This window comes from Eucalyptus grandis, chromosome 8 (genome assembly GCF_016545825.1).
Source record: "Eucalyptus grandis isolate ANBG69807.140 chromosome 8, ASM1654582v1, whole genome shotgun sequence".
Lineage (NCBI taxonomy): Eukaryota > Viridiplantae > Streptophyta > Magnoliopsida > Myrtales > Myrtaceae > Eucalyptus > Eucalyptus grandis.
The window spans coordinates 35,324,048-35,344,037 of record NC_052619.1 but is presented as its reverse complement, the minus strand read 5'-3'; the positions used below and the strand labels follow the sequence as shown (position 1 = coordinate 35,344,037).

The 19,990-nt window shown below is 41.5% G+C and overlaps 1 pseudogene; it reads right to left on the bottom strand.

Moving 5' to 3' along the window:
- Nucleotides 1–9,603: 9,603 nt before the first annotated feature.
- LOC120287813 lies at nucleotides 9,604–16,929 on the bottom strand (annotated as a pseudogene).
- Between the last annotated feature and the right edge of the window lie 3,061 nt (nucleotides 16,930–19,990).

The window sequence follows — 19,990 nt, the reverse complement described above, 5'->3', positions numbered from 1 at the left end:
ATGTTTAGCGTTAGGTAAACGTTGTTTAGGTGATGATATATGTGAGAATTATGGTTAGATGAGAGACTTGAGCACTATTTATAGAGTTTCCAGCTAGGCCCCTCCATTACAGGCTAGGCTCAACTCGGTCCACACTAGCATGTCCCATATTAGACTAATTAAAAAACCTTATAACTCACTTAGACCAACCCCGTTTTACAGTAATCATAAAAACAATAAATTATAATATCAATTAATGTAATCCACATTAGGAAAACTCTTATATTCTCCCACTTGGACTATATTAATTGAAATCGTACTGTATGTGCGTACATTGGTCCAGAGATAATTCTTAATAGTCAATCATATCCCATAAAGTCTTAAACACCGAATCATTACGGTAATTGCATGTATACACATAGAGCCTTTCATGGTCATGAATGTTCTCAACTTTATTGATATGGAGTCAATATGGTAGTGTGTCAAATGGATAACATCTCTCATAGAGAGATCCCATTTGTCAGTCACTATTTTCTTATCTTAAGCATCACAAAAAACTTGTGGCACTAGAGAATGACTTTATGGTTCCAATGAACCCACATATGTCTTGTTTTTACGGTTAACATTTCTTTATGTATTACAAGATATATGCACAAAGCTAATAACCGGATGCCCCTAGCTTTCACTCAAGGTTTTAGCAATATCTTAAGACTTTTAACAATATATATATTCAACATAATAGCAATCCATTCAATTGAATGCAAAAGTTAACATAAATATACACACACACATCAAAGTGTTACTAAATTGTAACAAACATAGATGTAAACTTTATTTAAGAAAAATAAAACACAGCTCCCACTAAGTAACGGCATCCCAAGATTCTCTTAGGCCCATACTAATGACATGTTGATCAAATACACACGAGCATAGGCCTCTAGTTAGTAAATCTACAACCATATCATCTGAAAGAATATAATCTGCTGCAACGTCACCATTCTGCACCGATTCTTTTATAGTAAAAAACTTGACCTCCATGTATTTAGATCTCTTGAGGCTTCTGTTGTTATTAATAAACAACACTACAGAGTTATTGTCACAATATAATTATATGGGTCTATCCACAAAATCAAGAACTGATAACTTTTTGATGAGGTTCCAGAACCAAAATAACTTAAGTAGCAACTGAAAAACATGCTACAAACTCCGCTTGCATGGTAGAAGAAGATATGGATTTCTGTTTTTCGCTCTTCCATGATACTGCACCTCCTGCCAACATAAATATGTATCATGTTATTGACTTCTTATCATCTTGACAACCAGCAAAATTTGCATATGAATACCATGCTAGTTGCAAGTCTGGAACATGTTTATAAATTATCATATAATCTCTTGTTCTCTTGGTAGCAACCCAATGATTGCGTCCTGGATTTGACTGATATCTGCCTAGAAGCGTTGTTGCTAAAGTAATATCTGGTCTAGTGCAAACTTGAACATATATGATACTTCCAAGCACATTAACATAAGGTACATCCTTCATTTGAGCTTTCTCAAAATTTGAATTAAGGTATTGTGAAAGACTCAATTTATCACCCTTAACAACATGAGCAATTCCTGGTTTGCAATTTTGCATATTGAATCTTTCTCAAATGCGATCAATATATGTCCTCTGAGACAAACCCAATGAATGGTGAGAGCGATCCTTATGGATCTCAATACCAATAACAAAAGACGCCTCACCAAGGTCTTTCATGTCAAAATTTTTCGATAACATCCGCTTTGTCTCATGCAATAAACCAATGTCACTACTAGCAAGTAAGATATCATCCACATAAAGTATAAGAAAAATATATTTCCTCCCATTGACATTGGTGTATATACACTAATCTATTTTGTTCTCAATAAATCTGAATGAAGTGACAACACTATGAAACTCGAAATACCATTGTTTAGAAGCTTATTTAAGGCCATAAATAGACTTTTTCAATTTACAAACAAGCTTACCTGAGTCATCTGCTACAAAACCTTCAAGTTGCACCATACAAACCTCATCATTAAGGTCTCCATTTAGAAAAGCAATCTTAACATCCATCTGGTGTAACTCCATATCAAAATGAACTACTAATGCTAATATCACTCTTAAGGAATCTTTAGAAGAAACTGGAGAAAATGTTGCTTCATAATCTATTCCTTCTCTTTGAGTGAAACCCTTAGCTATTAGTCTGGCTTTAAACTTTTTGATCTTTCTTTTGGAATCCCTTTTAGTCTTGAATAACTATTTGCAGCCAATAGGTTTATAACCTTCAGGCAATTCAACAAACTCCCAAACACCATTGTATTTCATAAATTGCATCTCATCTTTCATCGCATCTAGCCACAAATCTAATTGAGGACATGAGATGGCATCCATATAAGTTACCGGATCAACAACACAACTAATATCATAATTATACTTTCATAGGTAGACAACATAGTCTGGTGGTATACTTGAACGTCTTTCCCTGATTTTCTAAGTGGAGCTACTTCAACCTCATTCTGAATTTGAGGGGCTTGAGGAATTTCATCAGGAACTGTCTCAACAATAGGATCATGGGCCACACAAGGCTCAGTTTGTGCCGCAAGAGGCTCCATAATTGTCTGCACATAATGAGATAGGGATCCTATAATCCCCACCATACTATCATCTTCAATAGATTGTGAGCAGTTATCCTTTTCAACTACATCAAATTTCAGAAATTTTGCAATCTGAGATTCCACAATTCTTGTACCTTCATTAGGGTTATAAAATCGATACCCATTTGAATGATCTAGGTAAGACACGTAACATCGAGTAGTTTTGGAATCCAGCTTACTCAATGTTAGATTATATAACTTCACTTCTGTTGGACATCCCCAAACTTTAAGATGATTCAAGCTAGGTTTACATCCAGTCCACAACTCAAAAGGAGTCAATGGAACCACTTTAGTAGGAACACGATTTAGAATATAAAGAGGTTTTTTCAAAGCTTCACTCCACAGAAAATTAAGTAAATTGGTCCTACTAATCATACTTCTCATCATGTCCATAAGAGTTCGATTGCGCCTTTTAGCTACACCATTTTGTTCAGGACTTTTGGGCATAGTAAATTGACCTACTATCCCAGAATTTTCTAGGTATCTAACAAACGGCTCTTTAAGTTGTCCAGCATCACCATGCCTACCAAAATACTCACCACCATGATCAAATCTGACAATCTTTATTACCTTTCCCAACTATTTCTCCACTTTAGTCCAAAAAATCTTGAATTTGTCAAGATACTCGGACTTTTCTTTAATCAAGTATAAGTATCCATATCGGGAATAGTCGTTAATAAATGTGATGAAATAAAAATTTCTGCACAACTTAGCCGTGTATGGTCCACTAATATCAGTGTGAATAACCTCCAACAAGTCTGAACTTCGTATGGCGGATTTCTTCTTTATCTTAGTCATCTTATCTCTGCAACAGTCTACGCAAGTCTCTTGATCACCTTTAAGAGTAAGCAAGATGTCAGCCTTTATAAGCCTTTCTACTTTTTCTTTAAAGATGTGACAAAGACGTTTATGCCACAATACATAAGATTGTTCCTTAGGTAAAGGTCTTTTGGAAACAACTTTTTCAGTTGAATAAGCAACGTACGTGTCGTTGAGAAATAAACTCAATCGATATAATCTATCAGATAAATTGCAACACCCAATCTTATTTGAATCATAAAACATGGAAATAATATTACTCTTTATTTCAAAAGAGTATCCACCATATCAAAACAAGACACATAAGCTAAATTCCGCCTAAAAAAAGGTACGTAAAAAGTGTTTTTCAACACCATCCTAAAACCATAATCTAAAATCAAAATAACATCTCCCACGAACTCGACGTCAACTCTAACGCTGTTTCCAATAGTGAGCTTTGATTCATCCTGATTTTGCGTCCTTCGGTTTATGAACCCCTATGTAGTAAATGCAACATGATTAGTTGCACCACTATCTAGCCACCATGAATTGGTCGGGACTTTAGATAGATTTGATTCATAAACAAATGCCAAAAAATTATTACCTTTAGGCTCACTCTTAGTTCTCTTAGACAACCAAGCCTTAAATTTATTGCAACGTTTCTTTACATGTCCTCTCTCCCTACAAAAGTAGCAAAGAACAACATCCTTCTTGGTGAATGCTTTCTTAGGACCAAAACTGTTGAAGGGTCCAACACCTTTAGAATTGCCTTTATTATTGGAAGGTCCAGCAACTTTAGAATTGCCCTTATGAGTATAATTTCTCACTTTCTTACCCTTATCACTGCCAGAATTAGAAGCATAAAGGGCAATGTGCCATTTATCTTTCTTCAAATTTTCTTCTTCTGCCACCAGCCTTGCAATTAGGTCATTAACTGACCATGTTTCATCTTAAGAACTATAATTAGTCTTAATAATCCCGAAATCATGAGCAAGATTATTTAGAACTTGATGCACAATGCAAGCAGTAAGAATAACAACATTAAGAGTCTCAAGCTTTGTTTGCAAATTTACCATCCTCAGAATATAATCTCTAACTCCACTAGAACCATCATACTTCATAGTAAATAGTGTTTGCAGGTGTGTTCCTATCTCAGCATTAGGTGAGACACGGTTCCTAGCCATTAAGGCTTCCATCATTTGCCTAGCAGTGTAGTCTGCAGGTAAATCACTTTTCAAGTATTCATGAATGGAACGCTTCATCGATAGTAAGCAAATTTTATTACTCTTTTCCCAAGCAGTAAAATGAGCTTTCTGAGCTTCTGTACTCTCGACAGTAAGATTTGCTGGCCGATCGACAGTAAGAGTCATATGCCACCATCTCCATAACAAACAGAAAATCTTATCTACATTTCTTAAAGTTTGAACCAGCAAGAACCTCAATAGTAACGGAGTTACCGTTTATATAAAAAGTGACTGAAAGACAAGCATGTGAGTATTGTGTAACTTGACATACAAGTACACATCCAGAGAATTACATGCAAAATCACATAATCACCTTTGAGCAAAATACATGACATACAATTGTACATTCCCCACATGATAGCACATGATAACTATATTCAAATCTTCGTGAATTCATCACCTTTGGGCATATGAACCATTAGAATCAGTCGCTCTTCCATTACATCATCATGTATCATTCCATGAACTAATACACAATCACCTCCTTTGGGAGTATGACTATGTATTAGACTAGGAGACATCCCAATCAACGAGATCAAAATTTCTCAAACCCAATCAAGCATGCCACTTTGGCGGTCACAACTCAATTGAATCCTTGAAACTCTCTCATACCAGGGACATAATCTTTACATCTCACATACACCATATACGTGTGATTTTAACTTTAGTGATATGGGCATCATATCACTAAAATCACATGCCATGTTAATTACATTGCCTTATTCATTAATAAAATACAATAAAGTTTAATTTTTATTAATGAATCACACTTTTATAATATTTATGTGATAACATACCAGTAACCCAACACATGTATTTCCAAAAACACAGAAAATACAAGAACAATACGCAAAAATACACTGAAAATACATGTATTTATGGCTTTGTATGTATTTTCACATCTATAAAATCATCAAACATGTAAAATAAATACACCACAACATAGAGGATGAACATACGAGTCCATCGTCGTCGGACACGCGCCAATCTAAGCTTCGACGTGCCCACACGCGTCGCCTGAGTGCGGGGTGTGTGGAGCTCACGTGCTGGCGTCAATAGCCGGTCGGACTGGTTCTCGGCTCGATCGTTTGGTCCAGCCGCCCGGTCCGATCAACAGTTGACTAGGTCGGGGTCGGTCAACGAGTCAGGTCAGGTCGGGTCGGGTCATCGGGTTGGGTTGGCCGCGAATTGGGTTGGGTCAGGTTCAGGTCGCTGACGTCATCGTGACGTCAGCACCCGCATGCTTCGCGAGTGCGAGCCGCACCTTGCGCGTGGGAGCGCGTGAGGACGCGTGACCAGGCGTGGGGTGCATGCTCGACGTTTAGGCAACGCGTGGCCGCATGTGGGGGCGCGTGGGGCCTCCCCCGACAACGCGCGACCCATGGTGTTGCTCGTCTCACCGAGCTCAGTCCGAATATATAATTTAATTCTATTTTTATTGAACAAAAAATCTCGAAAATCTCAAATTATGGCAAAATCTTTTGCGTTCAACTTCTAGGGTTATGGAGGTTATGATACTACATGTTGAATGCAATTTACGCAATCTCAAGATCTCCATAACTAGAACAAGAACATGTATAATTGAGTAGAAAGATTAACGCACATGTTTTGGGATCCATCGCTCTTGAAGCGGAAGCGAAAACATAATGTTCCACGCGCAAGTCCTTCTCCTCTATTGCCCTCCATATCACTGACTCAATGAGGCGGCCCCCATCACGTTTAGCATTAGGTAAATGCTCATTAGGTGAGGATACATGTGAGAATTAAGATTAGAGGAGAGACTTTAATACTATTTATAGAGTTTCCAGCCAACCTCCCTCATTACAAGCTAGGCTCAACTCGGCCCATACTAGTAAGTCTCATATTAGACTAATTAAGAAACTTTCTATCTCACCTTAGACCAACCCTGTTTTACGATAACCGTAAAGACAGTAAATTACAATATCAATCAATGTAGTCCACATTAGAAAAACTCTTACAGCCTCTAGTCATCATCGTTGCTGCCCTCTTCGCCACGGCGGATCCTACCCCTCATAGTCCTGGTTTCAACACCAAGACTTCCTCCTTCGTGATTGCCTCTACGCCTTGCCCTCCTCCTCCTTCGTCACTCGAGAATTTACCTTCTTTTTATATGTATATATGGTGTCATGAACACTACAGCAAAACAAATAATGTAAAACGGTGTTTCTTACAATGGAGTCTAATTCTCGCTTGGAAGTCACCAACGAGTCACGACCGGAGAATGCCCAATTACAAAGCATTTTCATTCGCACTACATCCTCTTGGATTTGAGTACCCCAAGCAACCGCCAGAAGGATTTTGGTTGAACGGGAGCGAGGGTGTAGGCTATGAAATGGAAGCGAAAGGTTTTCGCGGCGAGGCGAGAGGCGCACAAGATCGGCAAAGAGAGGGGGAGAGGAGGAGAGAAATGTGAGGAGCTGATGAAAGACAGACGGTGGGGAGTGAGACCTGCAATTTGAGTAATTTCGTCCATTTCATCCTCTAGGGGCAGATGAAGCCATTTTGAAGGTCAGTTTAGCATGGTCGTTTCCTCATTATCCCGTTATGCGAAACGGGATACAATTTTTGAACAGAAACATAAATTTTGAACAAAAACAGTTTTTCTATTTCTATTTCCCGAAACAATTTTTGAACAGAAACATAAACAAATGCACCCAAAGTTGCTTCCACGATTCAAGGTGAGCTTTTGGATCATCTAGACTGTAACTTCCTTGCCAACCAATAAACAAAGGAGCGATGCTTAGAAGGTCTCCACAACATGTGAACCTTGCAAAGTCAAATAAAAGGCCACCTTTGATGCATGCTAAACACATAAACTCATTGCTCAAGCTCTTTCCAGCTATCATGTGTCGATATGACTCATACCCTTAGCCCCACCAAATCCCAATTTTAAAATAATGTTGGGAAAGATACTCTACTCTCTCTCTCTCTCTCTCTCTTCTCCAGCTCTCAATCGCCGTAAGTAACCTTTTATCTAAAGATTTCCGGCTTTTGAGAACGCGCATGATAAATCTCTACATTTCTATTGCTCGAAAATAGATTTGGAATGCAAATCCGTTTGATAACACGATTTAATTTTTATTTATTTTATTTAAAACAAATTTTTGTTTCAAAAATAAATTTAAAGAAGAAGTCATAAGCTAAAATTTTTAACTTCTTAATTTCTAAAATAAAAATTTTAAAATAAAATTTCTGAAATAAAAATTGAGAAATCAATTTGTCATGTGCATCTTGAAAATCCAAAACAACCATCTGGCTAGAAAAAAAATACAAATGTCCGAAACAGCTTTACACATCTTCCTTGCAAGTTGCAAAATCCAATGAACGGCATAGATGTCAAGAATTGAATCGAAAAATTCGATAAATTCGATTTTCGGTTCTATTTTTATTAAAAATTAATATTTTTTTATTGGTTCGGTTAAAATCGAATCCAATCACAAACCGATAAAATCAATACATTTTTGGTTTTATTCTCTCTCGACTGCCGTCTCCTCTGGCTCGATTTCGCGCGCCTTCCTCCATGGTGGCCCAGCTGTAGAGCCCTCAGCCCCCGCCCAGCAGCAGCAGCAGTCGCCGCCGCAGCAGCGGCAGCACGAGCGGGACAGTGATGGTTCGCCGCTTGATGATCGCGTGGGGAAGAGGAAGTCGCTGATGTGCGCCCTCGGCCTCATCTCCGCAACCTCCCCTGCCCCCTGCCCCCGACCTGCTGAACGCTGTCTCCTCCATCTGCGACGACGCGGCAGCGGGCGGCGGCGACGGGGATGGGGACGGGGAGGACGGCGCGGGTGGCGGATCCGAGGAGATTTCGGTGGCGGTCGAGAAGGGTCCGGTGAGGGTTTTTCACCGCTGCAAAGCGGTTCGCGATCGCCGATGGGGATTCTACAGCGTTTCGCTTTTGGTTTCGAGGTTTTTGAAGAGATCGTGCGATCTCTCTTTGTCGCTCTCTCGCTCGCTCTCTGCACGCCTCTGATTTGAGCACACAGCAAGAGGAAATCTGGTCACTTCAGCTGAAAAAGTGGTGACCCATCAACAGCGCTTGGTCCCTCTTCATTCGTCTGCATCTGGGTCTTCTTCTGTCCTGAATTTCTCCCCCCTTTTTTTTTTGCAGGATTTTGACCGAGCTCTGCGGGGGCGTTCGTCGGACCATGACTTCACCGGTTACTCCGCAAGCAAACTAGCTCTCCCTTCTCAAGCTGCTCTCTCAATCTCGCTCTCTCACTCGCCCTCTGTGCGCCTCTGATTTGAGGGAATTGCCAGAGAAAATCCGGTCGCCATCATCAACGTTCAGTCCTCTTTGTTCCTCCGCTTCTGGGTCTTCTTCTGTCCTGAAATTTCTTTCTTTTTTTTTTGGCAGAATTTAGACGTACCTCTGCGGCTGGGGCGTTCGCTGGACCATGGCTTCACCGGGCGAGGAGTGGTCGCTGGATCTTCGCCAGGAATACCTTCGGAAGAGGAATTCTCGAAAAACGTAAGCCAGTGGTTTTCTTGTGTCATTTACAGATACTTTTTAGAGTCGTTTGTTTTTTTGGTAATGAATATTCTAGGGACGAAGGGTCGTGAATTTCGGCGACGACCCGGGGGGCGTTGTTGGGGGGTGGGTGTTGGGTGTGTCGTGAATTTAAAAAAAAAAAAAACAAAACCAAAACCCAAAAATTGAATCGAATCAAATTTCGGTTCGGTGCTATTTGATTCGGTTCAGAAGTTTTCAATGGTTTGGTTCGGTTTGATATTTTAAAAAAATCGAATCGAACTGAACCATTGATATCCCTAGAACAGTATGCTCTATGACACACTCTGAGGAATGATATCGACACAAGGTGATGCACGGAGGGAAGAACTGGTGCAGCAATTATTCATGTTTTGTGACAAGAGCAAGAAATATTGAGTGTGGGAACACAATTTCAGGCAAATTTAATATCGCTTTCTCTGATAAGCATCCTCAAGTCAATCATTTCCTCAAAGAATCCAAGAATGAAAAAAACAGGAGATCATATACAAAAAGGGCGGGAAGGGGGAGAAGTGGCGAATTTGTATCCACTCAGGATTGGAAGGAAAACATACACTTATCGAAGCAAAATTGCACTGTACCAATCATGACCACTAGCTCATACAGCCAGCTGCAGTGTCTATTTTCAACAGCCTTGAAGCGACTTTTCATGAGAGCATCTTGATCTCTCTATCCACTGGCAACCCGCTTCATCAAATACTTTACATGGCCAACCAGACCAAATTCTTTCCCATTACTTTCCTCACCGGCAATCAGTTGAACTGAACGAGTCTGGAAACGTCGAAGGTTTCAGCGGAATGCTAGACTGCGTATTGGAGAAGGACATAGAGTTGAACGCGGAGGAAGTGCCTTCGTCAGCTTGCCATCTTTGCAAGGCTTGAGGAAGGTTCATGTGGAGGTTGATGCCAGAGCTTTCTTCTTCATCATGGCTAGTTGGTTTCCATTGCTCCACGGCGGGACCCAAAATATTGACCACATGTGCCATGTCCGGTCTCTGGGACGGTTCCCGAGCAGTGCAATGACCAGCCAGCTCAGCAACTTTGATTATGCTCTCTAAGGTTTCTTCATCGGGGTCAAGAGTCTGGTCGATAGCTTTTGGGATGTTTTCCTTGTTAATCAGAACTCTACGGAACCAAGTGACCAATTGCACCCTCTCAACCGACACGGTGTTGTCTAATACTTTTCTACCAGTAATGATCTCCATCAAGACAACACCAAATGCATAAACATCGACCTTTGTAGTTACCTTTTCAGTGGCTGCACAGACAGAATAAGACCCAATTCATATACAAAGTTCAAAGCAATTTCATCAAAAAGGAAAAAGAAAAGCCTACGCTCAAATTTCATGTTAAGAAGATACAAGCACACGACAAATGGGTAACATAATGAAGTCACCCTTAGTTTCCAATCAACAATTTGTAGTCAGGTGATTTCACTATCACCCTAGAGTAGATCAGAGCAATTGAATTGACTTAGATATTTTAACAGCAATCACGCTCTTATGACATTTGAGTTAATTAATGAAGGCTGATCAATCTTACCCTTATAAGGCTCAATCTGAACAAAACATCCAGCTACAATGAGGTGAAAACATAGATATAAAGTCCACTAGTTCGTCTGCAGGACTCCTATCCATTATTACTACCGAAAGATATCACACTTATGTAATCTCGATGAAAGAAATAGAGATCAATTTACCTGCATATTCAGGAGCTAAATACCCAAAAGTTCCAGCTAACTGTGTCTCCACAGAATACTTCCCATCAGGAACATGCTTAACCAAACCAAAGTCAGCAACTTTGGCTCTCATGTCATCTCCCAGCAGTATGTTTTCTGGCTTCAAATCCCTATGGATAAATTTTTCTTGGGCTAAACTGTGCAGGTATTCCACTCCTCTAGCAACATCCAAAGCAATGGTCACCCTTTGCTTCCAAGTCAGAGGTGCATATCCCTTCTCTTGCCACTCAAACAAATGTTGCGCAAGAGTCCCTTGTGGCATATATTCATACACTAAAAGCCTCTCATGACCTTTGATACAATACCCTAAAAGCATGACTAAATGCCTATGCCTCACTTTTGTAAGTACTGCAATCTCAGCTTTGAATCCCTTCATTCTCAAAATCTCAGTTTGGATTCCCTTCATTCTCTTGGTGTCCTTTGCCTCAGGATTCATTCTTTTAACAGCAATTTTGGTGCGATCAGGCAACTCCTTTGTAAACAACACCAAAACCACCACTTCCTAATTTGTTCTCTTCACTAAAATTATTAGTCGCTTGTCTAAGGTCTTTAATTGGAATTTTAACATTTCCTTGATTAAAAACAGGAAAATCACTATGGTCCCCACTGTTTTGGCCATGCGATTCACTTGAAACCCCACCATAACCATTCATACCATTTCCGGCCCCGTCGTTAACTACTTCCATCCCTATTCCCGGATTGTCTACCCTATTAATGTTCCTGTGTCTTGGGATGATGTAATGGTATTTGTAAAAGCCAACCACCACCACCCCAATAAAAATAAGGATGCCTATGATGACGACAGCAAAAATTACAACACCTGAAAGTGAAGAACCATTTGACCTTCCAGGTGAGCCACCAATTAACGGATTACCAGTAGTAGTCAACTTCACTGAGGCTGGGAAAACAGGTATCAACCCACTGAGATTATTGTTCGACACATCAAGAACCTGAAGCTGAGTCAGCGTAGTCAAGCTGTCGGAATAGAGCCAGTAAGATTATTATCGTTCAACAGCAACGTGTCGAGCAAGGTGAGATCTGCAAAAGCGGGCGAGATGGTCCCACTAAATCCCCGCTTTGAGAAGGTAACAGCAGTCACCTTCTTCCCTGGCAAGAAATGGCACTCCAGCTGCCGTGGCAAGCATCATTCCCAGTCCAAGAATCCGCCAGCGTGATCGGATACCCCAACGCACTGGCCACCTGGAGCAACTTAGTAACCTGCGGGTCGCAAGGGCCCGGCGCACTGTTGCAAAAGCTATTGGTACCCCCATAGGTAATGTCAATTCCACTTCTATTACTAGGGACGGGACCCTGCAACTTATTATTATCCAAGGACACATTCTTCAAGCCGGGGAGTGCCAACAGCGAGGCGGGCACAACCCCAGTGAACTGGTTGTCCCTAAGCTGGAGATCAAACAAATTAGTGCATAGCGAGAGATCGGGGATTGGACCTGTGAACTGGTTGTTCTCAAGCCAGACCAGGCGCAGTTGGGTCATCCCGGCCAACACGCTGATGCCACCGGAAAGCCCCATCGCCTGGTTGTTGAGGCAGAGGATCTTGATCCCCGAAGTGCCGAAGGAGGAGGGGAGGGGCCCGGTGAGGTTGTTATAGGAGATCCTCAGATTCACCAGGCTAGGGAGGGAACCAAGGAAGTCCGGGATTGGGCCGACGATGTTGGCGTTGGTGGCGTAGAGGGTGACGAGGGACGTCGAGGCGTTGAGCTCCAGCGGGATCTGCCAGGGGGCGAGGCAGAGATTGTTGCTGAGGTTGAGGGTCTGGAGGCTGGTGAGGCCCTGGAAGGCGCCGGAGGTGATGGAGGTGAAGTTGTTGTTGTTGAGGTAGAGGGTCTGGAGGGAGGCAACGCCGGCGAAGGAAGGGACGGCGCCGGAGAGGAGGTTATTGTGGAGGGAGAGGGTTTGGAGATGGGAGAGGAATGAAAGATCTGAGGGGAGGGTGCCAGAGAGGGATGAGGAAGGGAGGTTTATGCCGGTGACCCGGCTGGAGGAGTCGCAGCTGACGCCTTTCCAGTTACAGCAGGCCTGGCTCGAGGACCAGCCTGACGGCTTGAGGGCGACGAGGATCTTGGACATGACGGTGCAGTCCTTGGCAGAGGCGCCACCTCCGCTGAGTAGAAGCAGGAGCTGGAGGAGGAGGGCCAGCGAGCGGAGGCTCCCTGTGGCCATTGTCACTGGCGTTGCTGTGGGTCCTCCTCTGAGTTTATTCGCCTGAAGCAATGCAAGAAGTGGTCAAAGAAGTAATATTCTTGCAATTATCCAGCAAGATTTAGAAATCTGTACCGTAATCAGCTTTTACCATTGTTTGTTCTTACATAAATTGAAACAGACATACCTTTATCTCAGGAAGGTCAACTTGCCATGTCGTACCATCTTCTTTCTCTGCCACAATGCCGCTTCCCTCCTGAATCAATCCCCCGACCCATCCTTGGCCTGCGAGCACGGGATGTTCATGGTCTTCAATGTTATACTGCCTCACGTCCCCATGAAGCCAGTTCACAAAGTACAAACAACGATCATCTAGCGATATCAAGAAATCTGTTACGAGTCTAGGCATTATGGGAAGGATCCAGTTTTGGACCTTCAGAGGTTCAACTGATATAGCCACCTGCATAAACCAGTGAGAAAAAGACATTACTGGGCTGCAAATATCATATTAGTGGCAATCTGCAGGGTGATAAAAGCCTGTATTCAATTAGAAAAGGAAGTATGGAGACATGGAAAAAAAGGGCATCGAAAAGGGGAGAGATGACGAGACAAAAATTACATTCAACTAGATCTCTGATTTTAGTAAGAGGACAGGTAAGAATTTTGTTGTGCTTCCCAAAGTTGGCGAAATTGCATCAATTCATAGGTTTTTGTCACTATATAACAAGAGTTATATATCCCTTATAATTTCATTTTTGCACAAAGAAAAAATACATTCATCATGGTCCTGGTGTAACATTTCTAAATGAATCAAAAACAGCACTGATATGCACTGACATGCTTACATCAGTTGAACTGTGACTTCATTTTTCATATATTCTGGCTGTCTCTCAGAAAGAGTTCCAATACAAATATTCTCTAAATTTCAAGAACTTGCCATGCCACTTGACACCACTACTAAAGGTTCGAGTCCACCTATTGTCAAGAGCGAAATATCAGGAAGTTATACTTGACTACCTCATGGCTCCATGAGCTGTCCTGGGTCTTGAAGAAGCGCACCATATTGCTGCTCAATGCACACCCAACAAATCCCATGTCCTTGGAAGGATCATGCAGGAATCTTATCTACAAAAAGTCAGTGAGGGATTGTTCTGAGAATTTTGAGCTTGTGGGGGCTTAACAAGAACCAACACATAAACCAACCTAAACAGAACTGAACCTAAAGCTGCTAAGCTTTTTATCTACCTCGAGCGGTATGGAGCCAGTGTCGCCCAGGTCCAGTGTTTGCTTGAGTTCACCATCAGGCCAGCTGTACACATGGAGATGCCTCCCGTATAGACCATCCGACACGTGCTGAGGGTTAAAACCTTTGGTGAAAGCTGAAGGAGCCCCCCACGATGAGCTGATCATCGTCTTGTGCCAGGGTTGGTACCAGAAATCATAACCGAAGAGGGGACTGTGCCCAGGTTTCTCCCACCTTATGTAGAAAAATCAGCAGCAATTGAAATTCAGAGCGGCATATAGATGACATTTAGGGTAAAAATATTGACATGATACAAAGGAGGAAATAGAAGGAAAAGACTTGAACAATGCCAGATGCGACTAGTTGAATAAATTGGCACTGCCAATTGTTTAACATGTATCCAAATGAAAACGGATGAAAAGATTTGGGCATGTTATTCAACAGTTATAACCTTCCTTTCACGTTGAATTCTGAATCCAGGAGCAGAAAGCCATTTCCCTCGGCTTTTCCATCTTTGTCACTGAGGCACGAGACCATGATCTCACCAGATGCGAGGCAATGGGACGTGTGCGGATAAGCAAGTCCAGTCTTCTCAATAATGTCTTTTGGATCAACAACCTTATGCAGAGCTGGAGCTCGAGGATTGGTTTTTGTGTCGATCACATATATCCGGCTGGATCTGAAAGATGCAACGTACTTTGTAAGCAATGTATATGAAAAAGCAGTTTTGGCTGCTGATTTGGTAAAAGAAAGAGAAGCTAAAGAAAAGTAATTGCCAAACCAGAGCAGGTGAAGTAGCTATTTTATCCATCAAATACTCTCAAGGGGCATCTTTCATCAAACATGAGCAACTGTAATGGATTGATACCCTTAAGAGTAGAGCATAGAAGTGGCAGGAGATCTCAAAACAAACTTATATATAAAAGTCCAGAATGCTAACTTCCTGTACATTGTGCCTGAATGTTCTCATGAAAGTTCACTGAACCAGAGGTCAAGTGTCTTTTAAAATGAGAGATTAAGAAGTTCAGCTGTTAGACATGTGCATTCCTTTTGATTCGACTTCAGGTAGGAAATGCAAGAAAATTGATCAAATGAGATCTCACAGCAGGATGCAGGAATACAGTGACTATGACTAATGAAGATGAAAGACAAGGATGAAGACGGGTACTGCAATCCAAAAGCAAGAGTCCAGATGAATTACAAAAGAAAAAGAAAAGAAACATTTATGTGAAGACAAAGTACTAGGTATGATACCGGTATAATAAAATGGCATACTAGTAGCTGATTTGGTAGATAGCACACCGGCATTTAGAAAAATTAACATTGCCAAAAGACTGTCACATCACTTCGTAAGCTAATCAATATTCAAAATCACAGACATTCATATACCAAATGATATTTTAGCAGAGGAATACATAAACTGCAAAGGTTGTCATTCTCAGGTAATGATGCACTCAAAACAAAGGAACTGCGTCAGTTCATCATGATACCCCGTTCTCTCCTTAACAAGATGCGTTTTTTTTTTTATCCCCGGACTTTGGAAAAAAATTGTAAAAATAGAAGGACCATGAGAACAGGCTTCTCACATCAAAGATGGCAGAACCAGAAAATGCCTTTCGAACGACGGATCCCCATGGCAAGAGCTGCACGCGTTCCATTTGGAGTGATGGAGCTCGTCGCCTGGGTAGGGCACAGGGAGCCTGTGGATGACCTTCGAGTAGCTAGGCGAGTCCGGATCCACGTCCACTGTGGCGAGGTAATCGAGCTTCTCTATTCCAGTTCCTGACCCAAGAACAAAACTTTCACATCTCTTTTCGAATTTTGGAGACACCAAGCACTAGCACCAGCCAGACATCAGACATAAGTACATTCAACATATTTGGTGAGCAAAGTAGACGCCGAAATTAGCATCGTGTTCACCCAAAAATGGCATCTTTCAATCTAAGGACAGACAATCGATTCCTCATAAAGAACCAATTTTAGCCATTAAGCGAAAACCAAGCTCTTCCTAGAAAGACCTCACCACATGTTCAAAACCAGCATAAGAACTACGTATCGAGAACTGCATGACGCAGATCATCCGTGTCACAGGACAGTCCAGGACCCATATGGACCCGGTTCCTTTCTTGTTCCTGGGTTAATCGGCGACTGTGTCGAGTAACAGAACAGAGCACCGCACGAAGTTGCCAAGACGGAAATCTCAAAAAAGACAGAACGAACCCAACTCCCGGTTAGAAAACGAAAAAAGAGGCGAAACAGCAGCGAAGACGAGAGTCAAAAAGCACGGAGGTGGGTCGAGAAGAACGATACACCGGGGGGACGCGACGGAGCGAAAGGAAAGTACGCACCGGAGTAGACGCAAGAGACGTAGAGGATCTTCTCCCTGGGGCCGGACATGGCCTCCAGCGGGGACGCGTACCCCGGCCCCTTCGCGCAGCATGCATGCCCGTTGCTCGCCTCGGTCGCCATCTCCCTCTCTCTCTCCCTCCCTCGTGCACGAGTTCCTTCTCTCTCTCTTTCTCTCCCTCTCCCTCTCCCTCCCGACAAGCAGCTTTATTTCTGACTGGTTGGCTGGGACAGACAGAAGTCACTGGCCTTCAGTTTGTCGCGCGACGCCCCCGTGCTTTCGGAACTGAGGTGGCGCAGACACTAATAATTGTGTCCAGGTGGGATGTACCGAGGGACGCGGGATGAGGACGAGGGTGGGTGAGAGCGATCGGGGGTCGTTACGGTCTTGGTCTTATTTTTTATCGTGGAAATCTTGGCCGGACGCGCAGGGTGGGGTCCAAGCGGGTTTATCGAGATTGTCTGCCAAAACAACGAGAACACCAGTCAATCCTGGCACCTTGATGGCTATGATTTCTGGGTTGTTATTATTATTTTTTTTTGGTCAGAGATTTCTGGGTTGTCGGGTGAGTCGATCTGTATCTCTCAACATTGATTTCTCTATTTGAGTCGGTCACAATTTCTAATCTTTATTTGCCTCGAAATACAGGTATGGTAATGGGCAGTGGACAGCAGCCAGTAGGAGCAGCTATAATCTTGTCGACACACTGCTCAGGTAACTCCTTGGTCATTCTAATTGCGAATCAATTAGAGGTCACCTGCTCAGGTAACTCCGTAACTGTGATTTTCTTCTTTGCCTTAACTCTTTAGCCTCGTCCAAAATCTTGCAGGTGTATCGAAATTCATGGACCAGCATATACATGTCATTGGACAACCAAGGCATGTGGAATGTGCGATCGGCAATATGGGAACGGCAGTATCTCGGGCAGCGGTTCTATCTCAGGGTCTGGAATCCAGTCCAGAGCCTCGCTAATGAGTACGACATTCCCTCCAATGCTCTGCTCTGTGGCCAAGCTGTGGGACGGCACCATTAGAAAGACAACTTTTAAACAGTTTCTATAATTTGTTCATTCAATTAGTCATGAAGGTATGACTGCAGAGAATTGAAAAGAAGTGAATAATTTGTTCCTCATTAGTTTCCTAGTTCTGAGCCAATTACATGTACGGGATTCATGCGAAAGCTATTTAGTTAGGACGTGTTTAGTAATATTTATGTTAAAAAATTATTCCAAGGAACGAGAAATAGAAAAAAATGTTTCATTCGGGAATAATTTTTGAATAAAAAATGCGTTTGATAAACTTGTTCCGAGAATAAAAATGAACAAAAACACGTTTGGTAAATTTATGTTATTTTTTTGTTTCTTTTAATTTTTTAATATTTTTATTTTATTTTTCTTATTTTTCTTTCTTTTTCTTTTTTTCTTCTTTTGGTCGGTCACTGCCTCGACCATGGTGCGGCCTGCCCAGCCACAATGAGGCTCGCCGGCCCCCGGTGAGGCCAAGCCTCGCGTGGTTGGGCGAGGCTCGGCCTCGCCTTGGCCGGGCGAGCTCGGGCTCGCCCGCATCCGACGAGCCCGAGCTCGCCCGGCCTTGCCCCCGTTGGCGAGGCTCGGCCTCGCCAGCCACCGCCGATCCGCGAGCCTCATCGGTGGTTGGGCAAGCTTGGGCTCACCGGATGCTGGTGAGCCCGAGCTCGCTCAACCAAGGCGAGGCCGAGCCTCGCCCGAGGCTAGCGATGCTCCGTTGAGGTTGCCGGCCCTCGACGGCGTTGCCATCCTCGACGGCCGGTGCCGCGCCATGGGCGAGGCCGGCGACCGGCCAAAGAAAAGAAAAAGAAAAGAAGAAAAAAAGAGAAGAAAAAGAGAGGAGAGAGAAAATTTGTTCTTAAAAATTGTTCCAGAAACAAGAAAAAGAAACAAGAAACATGTTTTTCTTGTTTTTTGTTTATGTTCCAAATGTGTTCATGGGAACAAAAAAATAGATTTGGAACAAAACGCAAACAAACGCGTTTTTGTTCTTTTTTTTTGTTCCCTAAAACAAAAAACATAAATTTTGTTCAAAAACAGAAAAAAAAAAAAAGAAAAAAGAATGAAAACAAACAGGCCCTTATATTCATTTCAGTCCAAAGTGAACTTTGGCACAAGTTTATGTTGACACCTAAATTTTAACTATCAGATTTAGTTCTTTATTGCATAATAAAATTAAAAGTTCATATTTTCACAATTATTCTTGAAGTATTCCATTCCACTAACCATAATTACTTTGCACCACCCTAAATTTAATTTATAAATTCATGGTCAAGTGATTGAGGATGATTTTTCAACACCATCTTGTTGGAAATTTACTATAATATTGACTTACATTAATTAATTAATTTTCTATTTCAAATAATTGGATTAATTGATATTCCAATATTTGGGTTTTGGCATCTATTAATAATGGGCTTAGTTGAACAGCAAAGTGTAAGCAATTGTATTTAACTAAAACCCATAATGGGAGGGACCCAATTGACACGCTATTTATTAGAGTTTGCTAGGTCCCCCTCTAGTCTATAAAATGGTAAGTTATACCTATAAGTTGTTTAATCATATTAAAAGCTACTATACTGAAATAGGTCATAGAAATAAAGATCTGGCATTCCAATAGATCTCTGATTATTAGGTTGATATATTTTTTTTTTTTCGAAGTGAAGTAATGGCTCAAAACATGTATGTTTTAATTCCGCTATGCTTATCGATTACGGTATTTTATAGTCATATATGGATCTAATTGTTCTTGATTAATTAGTTATTTATGTTAATAATTTTTTTGCGTGTGGTATCAAAGTGGGTCATATATGATTGGAGAACCCAATTTTTTTTTTTTTAATGAACAAATTCGAAATTTCCTCTTTGAACCGAATATTTGCATTATTTTTTCATGTGGATTTTTTAATCAATTGATCCTGAAACCATAAGGGTTTTTCTTCTACATGTTGAGATATTTCCAATCATATATAATTTATGTAATTTCATTGAGAATTGAGTGAGAATTTTGAATTTGAAATTCTAGAGTTTATACATTGAAAAAGTTCTAGAATTTTAAATTACATGCAATCGATTGATGTTTGTTATAAATTGTTGCATGGGCATCATTTTATATATATATTAGCATCTTTTGGTTGCATTAAGGTAAGTTTTTTGGTTTAAATAAGAGAAAACCGAATTTCAACCATGGGGGTGTTAAATCCAAAATTTTAAATCTTGAATATGGTTCATTATTTTGTTTGTTCTTCATTTA